Source organism: Furipterus horrens, unplaced genomic scaffold (genome assembly GCF_987537825.1).
Source record: "Furipterus horrens unplaced genomic scaffold, mFurHor1.1.pri manual_scaffold_13, whole genome shotgun sequence".
In the NCBI taxonomy this organism is placed as follows: domain Eukaryota; kingdom Metazoa; phylum Chordata; class Mammalia; order Chiroptera; family Furipteridae; genus Furipterus; species Furipterus horrens.
In genome coordinates, this window is record NW_028327183.1 from 60,113,276 (window position 1) to 60,123,570 (window position 10,295).

Here is a 10,295-nt window from a genome sequence, read left to right on the forward strand (position 1 = left end):
GGAGTGGTCTCATCGTGGTGCCCAGCACTGGCTAGTGAAGTTCACAGCCATGTCCTCTAATGAGGTCACTTTTTTGTTGTGAGAAGATCACTGGAAGTGAGCTGGCTGCTTTCCTGTGGCAGTTTCAATTGTGGCCCCAAATTCTTTGCCATTCCTTATAGAAACTGGGCGTGTTTCGACCAGTAGCATCAACACAATCATGCCACATGACTTCCATGAGATGACATCACAAAGAATGATGTGGCTTCATCTTTGCTGGAATGTTTCGGCACTCCAGGATGGCTCCCCTGACCATCTGCTTGCGCCCTGATTCCTCCCCCTGACTTAGCCCCTCACAGTTCTTATGGCCCTGGCATTACCAATGGAATTACAATTCCTGGCTGGAACATGAGCCCCACATGGGCAGACTTTGTTTGGCTGTTCACTACTCTCCCCCTAAGAACGTTTGCTGCAGCCCTGACTGATGTGGCTCAGTGGGTTGGGCATTGTTCTGCAACTAAAATGTCGCTGGTTTGATTCCTGGTCAGGGCACTGCCAGGGCTTCAGACCAGGCCCCTAGTTGGGGGCGTACAAGCGGCAACTGATGGGTGTTTCTCTCACACATCAATGTTTCTCTTCCTTTCTCCTAATTTTTCCTCTTTAAAAAGAAAAGAAAAAAAATTTTTTTAAGTTTGCTGCACATACCAATTAGCAAACTGGTATCCCTCCCAAGATGACCATACCAAAGCCCCAGAATTCTATGATGTCTCCATCTCTCAAGGTTGATGAAAGATCATCCCGTTTCAACTCTAGAATCACCCCAAGAACAGTGTAGATGGTCAACTGAGTTAAATACCACCAATCCTTAAAGCAAGAAAGTTTCCCTTTTTTGTTTTCCGTCAGATTCCTGATATCAGGGAGAATTTGGTTTGGTGCTAGCTGGTTTTTCAGCCTCACACTTTGCTAATAATCCTTTTTAACAATAAGAACAGGCTTTCAGAAGCAAAAATATCTGACTAAAATTAAAGTGATATTGTTTCAACTGAATTTAACTCATTTATTTTGACAGAAGAAAAAAAGACCCCTTTAGAAGTAGTTTTGAGTTTAACAAGTGAGTGGATTTAGATATTATTAAACAAGTAAGACTGAGGGTACTGGGCACAGCAAAATCACAAGGATGGGAGTGGATATCCAGTTTCAGAAACCTCTAGCAGTCTCTACATAGTTCACCCTTTGTTGTTCCCCTGCCAGCCAGGCATGCCTTTGGGTGTGTGGTCCCCTAAGAGTTTTCCACAGTTCAAGTAAGTTTATGCTTAAAGCATCAACTTTTGCCCCCCTAACACTCCCCACTCCAATGGCTGAAACAAAACTCTTCTTCAGAAAATGCCCCTAGCCTGTGCCAGGCCAGCATGGTGGGCAACAGAAACTGGGAGAGGGGCAGTGGTCACCCAGTGCCTCCAACACAAGGTGAGTCCTGGGGTACCTTTCCCAAGAGTTGAGAAGCCCTTCAAGGAGGGAGGGTTGAGGCCACTCACCTATAGCTGGAAGGTCAGATGGGCCAGGGTTCCAGGCTGTTTGACTGAACCTGAGAAATTTCAGTGGGATGGGATCTGTGAGCTGTGAAGCCAGTTCCAGGAAAAAAGAGAAAAAGAAATGACACCACAAGGACACCATCACCAACATCCAGGATGTGCTAAATCCAATGGGAGAAATTTACCTGGTTTCAACAAAAGAAAAAGCACATACAGGGGAAATCCATAAATTACAGAACTTAAGTACATATTAACAAAATGGAAGGTGTGAACCTTGTTCAAATCCTGATTTGTACAATTCAATGGTTTTTAATATATTCAGGGATATACTACCATCGGGACAATTTCAGAACATTTTCATCACCGCAAAAACAAACTACCCACTTACCCTTACATTCCCCCAGCCCTAGGCAACCACTAATTATTATGCTTTCTCTAGGGATTTTCCTACTCTAGAAAAGACTTTTAGAAATACATTCACAGGTGGGCATAGATAATATTAGTTGATTCAATATTCATTGACCCAAGGAGGATCCCATTACTGTAGTTCTTTCAATTCTGCTCTGCCATTCCCAGCATGTTTACTTTGCCTCTTGGGCTGGATTCTTCATGGTGCTGGCAGGGTGGTACTATTCCACACATTACACACGGATGTGAGAAACGCTCACAATAAAACACCAGGACACAGGGTTTCAGCAGCGAAGTGAGGCGCTTATTCACGAGTCTGCAGAAGAGGTGCGCAGCCAAAGGCAAGCACACCGAAGCGGAGAAAGCAAACTGGTTTTATCCTGACATGAGCAGTCCCTCCCCGTTTCTCCATTAACTGGGCACTCCGGAGTTTACAACCTACTGTGATTGTCTAAAGGTGATAGGGTGATAGCTCTCCCTTGAAGATTCCCTGTTTGCTGAGTTGTCGAGCTACATTTCCCATTTCCGTGTTTCGTGATGAATATCTTCCAACCTTTGATCTCAGAGGCATTTATGATGAGCTGTGGAATATCATTTCCTTGTATACTAATATTCTTTGTTTTATTGCTGATCAGAGACCAAGCCCCTGATTCATGATTCAATTACAGTTGGCCTTAGCTGTTAATTATTTCCTACTGGTTTGAGAGTCACTAGCTCCTTTGTTCCCTACACAGACAACATTGTTCAGAGGGAATAAAAGGGGACACACTAGTGCCTTACGTCCATTTTCGAGATGAAAATTTCACCAGAAGCGCCCAGCATGCTTGTTATTTCTCCTTGACCAGAATGCCCTTTCCTAATTCAAACAAAACGCAAGAGGCTTAAGACCATCAAGACTCTACCTTTGGAAGTTAGATTCCAGACTTTCTGGAAGAATATACAAATGGCTGGGTCATGTTAGCATTAGAAAACTCGCGAGTAAGAAGATGACGGCTGTTGGGTGAAGCGACCAACAAGGTCAATACCAGACGAGTCACAGGACCACATCAGACACAAGAGCACAGTCCAGGAGCTCACCATTGAGTGTTGTTTTAGAAGAGCAGGAGTGGTTCCCACCCAAAGGGTGGGTGGGTGGTCTGACTGCATCCTACATACCACGAAAAGACTGAATGTACAAACAAGGGCCACACCTCTCTGGCCCACAACTTCTGCAGCAATAGGCCCAAATTAGTCGATGTGGTCACTAATTTGGTGGGGGGGGGGAGGTCTGCTGCATGGGCAACAGCAGACCCTCCATATCACCCTGCCCAGGCTCTGTAGCTTCAGCTTCACTGGAGAGGACACTCCAGCGTCATCGCAAGATGTCGATTCAACAAGGGAGGAGACAGATACCGTGTCACTCCCAAGTCGGACTGCACAGCCATTCTCGGCGGTGCAGATAGACTCTTAAGAAGCTACACCATCGTCTCTCGAGACGGACGGGCATGGGCAGCGGCGGACCCTCCATATCACCCTGCCCAGGCTCTGTGGCTTCAGCTTCACTGGAGAGGACACTCCAGCGTCATCGTAAGATGTCGATTTAACACGGGAGGGGACAGGTGCCGTGTCACTCCCGAGTCGGACTGCACAGCCATTCTCGGCGGTGCAGATAGACTCTTAAGAAGCTACACCATCGTCTCTCGAGACGGACGGCTGCCGACGACTACTTAGGAGCAATGGGAAGACAGACAAATACGCTCCCCGGAGCAATCACACAGGACTGTAATGGAATGAAACGGAAGTTCAGCTGCCTGCCCCAAGGAAAGCCAAACTTGTGAGGAAGGTGCTGGTGCAAAAGGAAAGAGGTTTTATTCAGGTGCTGCACGACTTGGGTGAATGGTGGGCACCTGCCTCAAAGGCCATCTCGCCTTCTCCTGTTCAAGCCCCCAGTTCTTACAGGGATATAAAGGCCAGCGCTCTTTCTATTGTTTTCTATCCAATAATTTTGCTTTCGGCAGGCTCGCGGGTCCTACCCATCTACCCTTCTATCTTTCAGCAGGTCTGAGCTCTACCCATTCACCTTTCTAGCTTTCCGCGCGGAAGGGACCCAATGTGTTTCGCCATCTTGGCCAATGGGAGAGACTCCCTAGCGTCCAACAGTCTATAAAGTAAGACGACGACCTGCTTCTGGTCAGCCAGCCTCCAACTCTGGGCCTCCAACATCCACTCTCGACAAAGGGCAACCAGAGCGCCTGCTGTGGCCTTTCCCGGCTGTCGCTGTGCCCGTGCCCAGCCTTTCAGCCTCCACCAGACGCAGCGGACGGTAGCGGACTGCCTGGCTCCCCAGTCAGGCGGTCTTCGTTTATTTCCACAGCAGGTCCGGGCGTCAAAAAGGCCCGTAAGGGAAGAAGGCCGAGCGCTGTTGACTTGCGATTCCCGGTCCCGACGTGGGTCGCAGCCCCGGCGGCTCAGGTACCGCCCTCGGTCGCCGGGTGAAGAGAAGCCGAGTTGCCCTTTGAGTCGGACCTAGACCGGAGGCGCTCCCACCGGTACGTATAACGGCGAGAAACCTCCCCCGGCGCGCGGCCTTCTGGGACTTGTAGTTTATGACGCCGAGCACGCGCACTTCCGCCGCGCACCGGAAGCTCCGCCATTGCCTCGCCCGCTTAGGTGAGTGATGCACGCGCGAATACCCGGGATCCTCCGCTGTGAGGGGAGCGGGGCGGGGCGGGTTGCGAGACCCGGCCGAAGTGTCCCAGGCCGCGTCCGAGGAGGCAGCGGGCCTGACTTGCGTCCCTCCCCCTGTGCGGCCGGGCAGGGGGCTATAAGATTGCCGTTCCTCTGGCTGCGGGAACCCGTAAGGAGCCGGTGCAGACAGGGTCCCTCCGGCAGCAGAGCCCCGCTGAGGCCTCGTGCTGCTGGACGGAGCTGGGGTGCTCTGGTGGACCCTCCTGCCGCAAAGCAGGCCCTCGGTGCCGAGCTGCTGTTGAGGATCTCGGGCCGGCGTCTGGGGCTGTGGAGCCTCCCGCCCAGGCCTGGACCGCGCCTCCTGTCCCCCCAGGGGTCTCCGTGCCTGACGTGGCAGCGCCCAGGGCAGTGCGCCTTGTGGATGAAAAAGCAGTTCTGTGAAAAGTGACCTTCGGTCATAAATTCCTTACTGGGCAGGAGTCATGCCCAGGCCGCTAACTTCTTGAGGAAAAAGCTTATCTTAGCTTCCGCAAGCCCCGTCCCCGGTTTCCGTGCGTCTTGGTTAGGACACCCTTGACGTGCCTCTTTCTTGTCAAAGAGCCGCTCATCCCCCCTCCCTCGCCTTCTCCCCGCTCCACGTCAGCGTCCTTGTGGTCCCTTTTTAACTCTGAACGCTTAAAAGAAGCCGCAGACTCGGTTCTGGAAAGCACATTCCCAGTCTGTTGAGATGGTACTTCCAGGTGTACAGTAGTCCCTCTCCATATCGCGGTTCACTTATCGCGGCCTCACCGTATCACGGGATTTAAAAAAATATTATATTTCATCATCGCGGATTTTTTGCTGTATCGCGGGATTTTGCGGTACTGTATACGTATGTTGTTAAAGTTACGTAGGTTTAAGAGTGTAGAGTATGTTGAAGGACATAAGTAGTGTTTATAAAAGTGTGGAAAAGATTAATAAGGGAAGCCCTGGCTGCTCTGGCTCAGTGGATTGAGCGTCGGCCTGCGAGCCAAGTGTCGCTGGTTCGATTCCCAGTCAGGGCACATGACTCGGTTGCACGTCAGGTCCCCACACAGTGATGTTTCTCTCCCTCTTTCTCCTTTCCCCTCTCTCTAAAAATAAATAAATAAATTATTAAAAGAAAGGCCTGTTTTAAAAAAAAAGATTAATAAGGGAGTGGGAAAGGTTAATAAGGGACTGGGAACGGTTTATAAGTGCGTGGGAAGGGTTCATAAAGCCTTAAAATGTATATAAATACTAAAATAAATGTAAGGTTCCTACTTCGCAGATTTTCACCTATCACGGGGGCGGTCTAGAACGTAATACCCGCAATAAATGAGGGAATACTGTATTCTCTGTTTGGCCCAAATAAATTATAAAGGGTCTCTAAAGGTTTGGATGCCCTTACATCCATCCATTCACACCCTAGACCCCAGAGGACACCCCAGTCCCAGAACACAGCCACGTTTTCTTCCACTGGGACGTGAATAGGGTGCTCAGTTGGAAGAGAAAGCATTCTTTTCCAAGTGAACAAAGAATTAGGGATAGCCTGGGCAGAGCAAACTGCATCAGTAACACCAGTCTGGGGGGGGCGGGGGCCTGCGGTGGTTGTGTGTGCTAAAGCCCCAAGTTAGGGGCTGGAGAGGTGAGTGGGACTGCAGGTGTAGACGGCAGGGACAGGAAGCTTGGGGTTGGATTTCAAGGAGACTGTGGGAGTGGAATCGTGGCTGTGGAAACAACTCAGTGCAAGAGGGAGTGTCAAGGAAATAAAAATTGCTGAGAGGATGCTGCGTTTCCACTTTTTTAAGTAAAATTTTATTTATTTCTTTTAGAGAGAGGGGAAGGGAGGAAGAAAAAGAGGGAGAGAAACATCAATGTGCGAGAGATACATCGATCGTTCGCCTCTCACATGCCACCAGCTGGGGACCTGGCCAGGTGTGTGCCCTGCCTGGGAATTCGATCGGCGACCTTTTGGTTAGCAGGCCAGTACTCAGTCCACTGAGCCACACTAGCCATGGTGCATTTCCATTTTTTAAAAAAATGTTATTGATTGTTTGATTTTAGAGCGAGACAAAAACATCAATTTGTTATTGTTCTTATTATGTGCTCATTGGTCAGTGTTTCTATGTGTCCTGGTCAGGGATCAAACCTGCAACCTTGGCCAGGGCTCTTGTTTCTAGAAAGGAGCCAGGAATGAGGTCACAGAACAAGAGAAAAGGAATTCCTTTTCACTCTTGCTCTGCTGAGTCGAAGATGCTTGGGAGGGTGGGGCAGGAGGGGTATGGCAGTGTCAGGAAGCCTGGAAGGGAGGTCTTGGCTTGTCTTTAAGCTTGAGGCAGCACTTGAAACCCCACCTCGCAGTCAGGGAAAGAAGAAACTGGAAACATAAAGAGAAAGAGCCTCCTCCCAGCCCCGCAGAGCAGCCCTCTCCCAGGTGCAGCATGAGATGTGGAAGGAGAATTTTATGCCCAAGTATAATCAGTGTGACTAAATGTGCTACGCCCATACTGTGTGTCAGCAAGGTGTTAAGCTCCATGAGTGCAACTCATTCAATTCTCAACAGTGGCATCATGAGGCAGGACGTGCTCTTCCAGAAGTCTGCGGATGAGGATACTGAGGCGCAGACAGGTTAAAGCCTACCAGGGGTCCTACAGAGGTAAGTTGCAGAGCTGGGACTTCGAAAGTAGGCAGTCTGGCTGTGTAGTGGGTGTCGCCAGACCTCGCCCGTGAGGCCTCCAGACAAGGAAGAGGATCAGAGGATAGAAACGGACACCGGCAGTAGGAGGTTGCCCAGGGGTGTGCTGGAGTGTCGGAACAAGAGAGCATCATCTAGAGTTTTGGGCAGCCTTCTCTTTTTTTTTTTTTAAATACAATTTATTTATTGTTTTTCTATTACACTTGTCCCAATTTTTCCCCCATTGCTGCCCCCTATCCTGCCCATCCCTTCTCCCACAGTCCATCCTCACCCTGTTACTCCATTGTCGATGTCCATGGGTCATTTATGCTAGTCCCTTGACTAAACCCTTCCCTTTCTTTCCCAGCTCCTCTCCCCTCCCCTCCCCCTCTCCCTCCCCTCCCCCTCCCCTCCCCCTCCTCCCTCCCTCTCCCCGCTCCCCCCCCCCCCCCCTCACTGTCAATCTGCTCCCTGTTTACATGCCTCTGGTTCAGTTTTGCTCTTTTGTGTGTGTTGTTCACTAATTTCCTGTATTAGGTAAGGTCATATGGTATTTTTCTTTTGCTGCCTGGCTTATTTCACTTAACATAATTCTCTCCAGTTCCATCCATGTTGTTGCAAATGGTAGGAGTTCCTTCTTTCTGCTGCACAGTATTGGGCAGCCTTCTTAGGTGTGGTGTACGTGTGTGTGTTCGTGAGAGATCAGGATGAGGAAAGACAGACTGGAGGTGTTGGTCACTCTGTTAAGGGCTCAGCTATGAGGAGCAGGAGCTTGGTGGCCAGGGTGAGGTACTGGGATGCAGGAGCTGCCTTAACCAGAAGGAAAACCTCCCCTGAGAAGTTTCAGGGAGCCACTTGGAAGGGTGTGGGCTTAGAGGAGGACGTGTGCCAGGAAGGTGGAGGAGCCCAAGGTCATCGATTAGAGTGAATTAAGAGGTTTGTCTGCACTGAAGGTGTCATGGTGAGAGGGGCTAGAAGGGGAAGTGAGGGCCAGGACTGGTAGCTGTAGAAGAAAAAGGGTTAAAGAGCGAGAGAGAAGCATCAGTTTGTCATTCCACTCATTGATACATTTCCTGATTGGCTCCAGTATGTGCCTTGGCTGGGCGTGAACCAACAACCTTGGCATATGGGGATGATGCTCTTAACCAGCCGAGCTACCTGGCCAGGGCAGTTTGTGCTTCTTAATCCCCTTGACCTCTTCAGCGCCCCCCCACCCCCCTGTCTGGCAGCCATCAGTTTATTCTCTGCATCTGTGAGTGAAATTATACAGTGTTTGTCTTTCTTTGACTTATTTCACTTAGCATAATACACTCTAGGTCCATCCATGCTGTTGCAAATGGTAAGATTTCATTCTTTTTTATGTCTGGGTAATATTCCATTTATATATATGCACTACAACTTTTTTACCCATTTGTCTAAGATTTTATTTATTTTTAGAGAAAGGGTAAGGGAGGGAGAAAGAGAAACATCAGTGTGTGGTTGCCTCGTGTACCCTCAGCTGGGGAACGGGCCTGAAACCCAGGCACGTGTCCTGACTGGGAATCGAACTGGCGACCCTTTGGTTCGCAGACGGGTACTCAGTCCACTGAGCCACACCAGCCAGGGCCATTTTTAAATTTTTGGGGAAACTCTATTCTGTTTTCAACAGTGGTTGAACCAGTCTGCATTCCCTTTTCTCCACGTCCTCGCCTACACTTGTTTGTTGATTTACTGATGACAGCCATTCTGACTGGTGTAAGGTGATAGAACTCACTGTGGTTTTAATTTGTATCTCCCTGATGATTAAGTGACATTAAGCATCTTTTCATATGTATATTGGTCATCTGCATGTCCTCTTTGGAGAAATGACTATTCAGGTCTTCTGCCCATTTTTTAATTGATTAATTGGTGTTTTTTAAGGTTTAAATGTATGAGTTCTTTATATACAGTAGTCCCTTTCTATATCGCAGTTCACTTATCACGGCCTCACTGTATTTAATTATTTATTGCGGATTTTTCACTATATTGCAGGATTTTGTGGTATGTATACGTATGTTAAATTTACGTAGGTTTAAGAGTAGAATATGTTTAAAAACATAAGTAGTGTTTATAAAAGTGTGGAAAAGGTTAAGGGAGTGGGAAAGGTTAATAAGGGACTGGGAACGGTTTATAAGTGTGTGGGAAGGGTTTATAAAGTCTTAAAATGTATATTAATACTAAAATAAATGTAAGGTTCCTACTTCGCAGATTTTCACCTATCGCAGGAGGGTCTAGAACATAATACCCACGATAATGAAAGAATACTGTATTTCAGATATTTGAATATCAGCCCTTTATCAGATATATCATTTACAGATATTTCCTCCCATTCAGTATGTTGCTTTTTTTTTTTCCCCTTGATGGTTTCCTCTGTGACACAAAAGCTTTACAGTTTAGTGTAATCCCATTTGTTTACTTTTGCTTCTGTTTCCCCTGCCCTAGGGCACATATCTAAAAATTATTGGTAAGATTAGTGTCAAAAAGTTTATTGCCTATGCTTTCTTCTAGAAGTTGTGTGATTTCGGGTCTTACATTTAAGGCTTTCATCTATTTTGAGTTTATTTTTGTATACTGAGTTACAAAGTGGTCTACCTTCTTTTTCTTTTTTTATTTTTTTTATTCCATGTACTATATCTGTCTAGTTTTTTTCAACACCCTTTATTGAAGAGACGATCTTTACCCCATTTTATAGTCTCCCCTCTTCCCTCGCTTGTCACAGATCGACCATATAAGTGAGGTTTCATTTCTGGGCTCTCCATTCGCTTATTCTGCCCCAGGCAGTGGGGCAGCATTTTGGCACCTCCAGACTGTCCTGAGGGAGGGTGCACATGGGACAACACCCCCTTCCCAGGTGCCCTTTGCTGTCCTCGGGATTCTCATATCCTCCTTGTCACCATCCCCCCTGCCCCCCACGTTTTGGGGAACTGGCTGATGTTACATTGTGACATACTTAAATTGCATGATTTTTTTTTAAAAACATCATGTTTCACTGTTCTTTGAGAGTTGTGCAGGGTTTG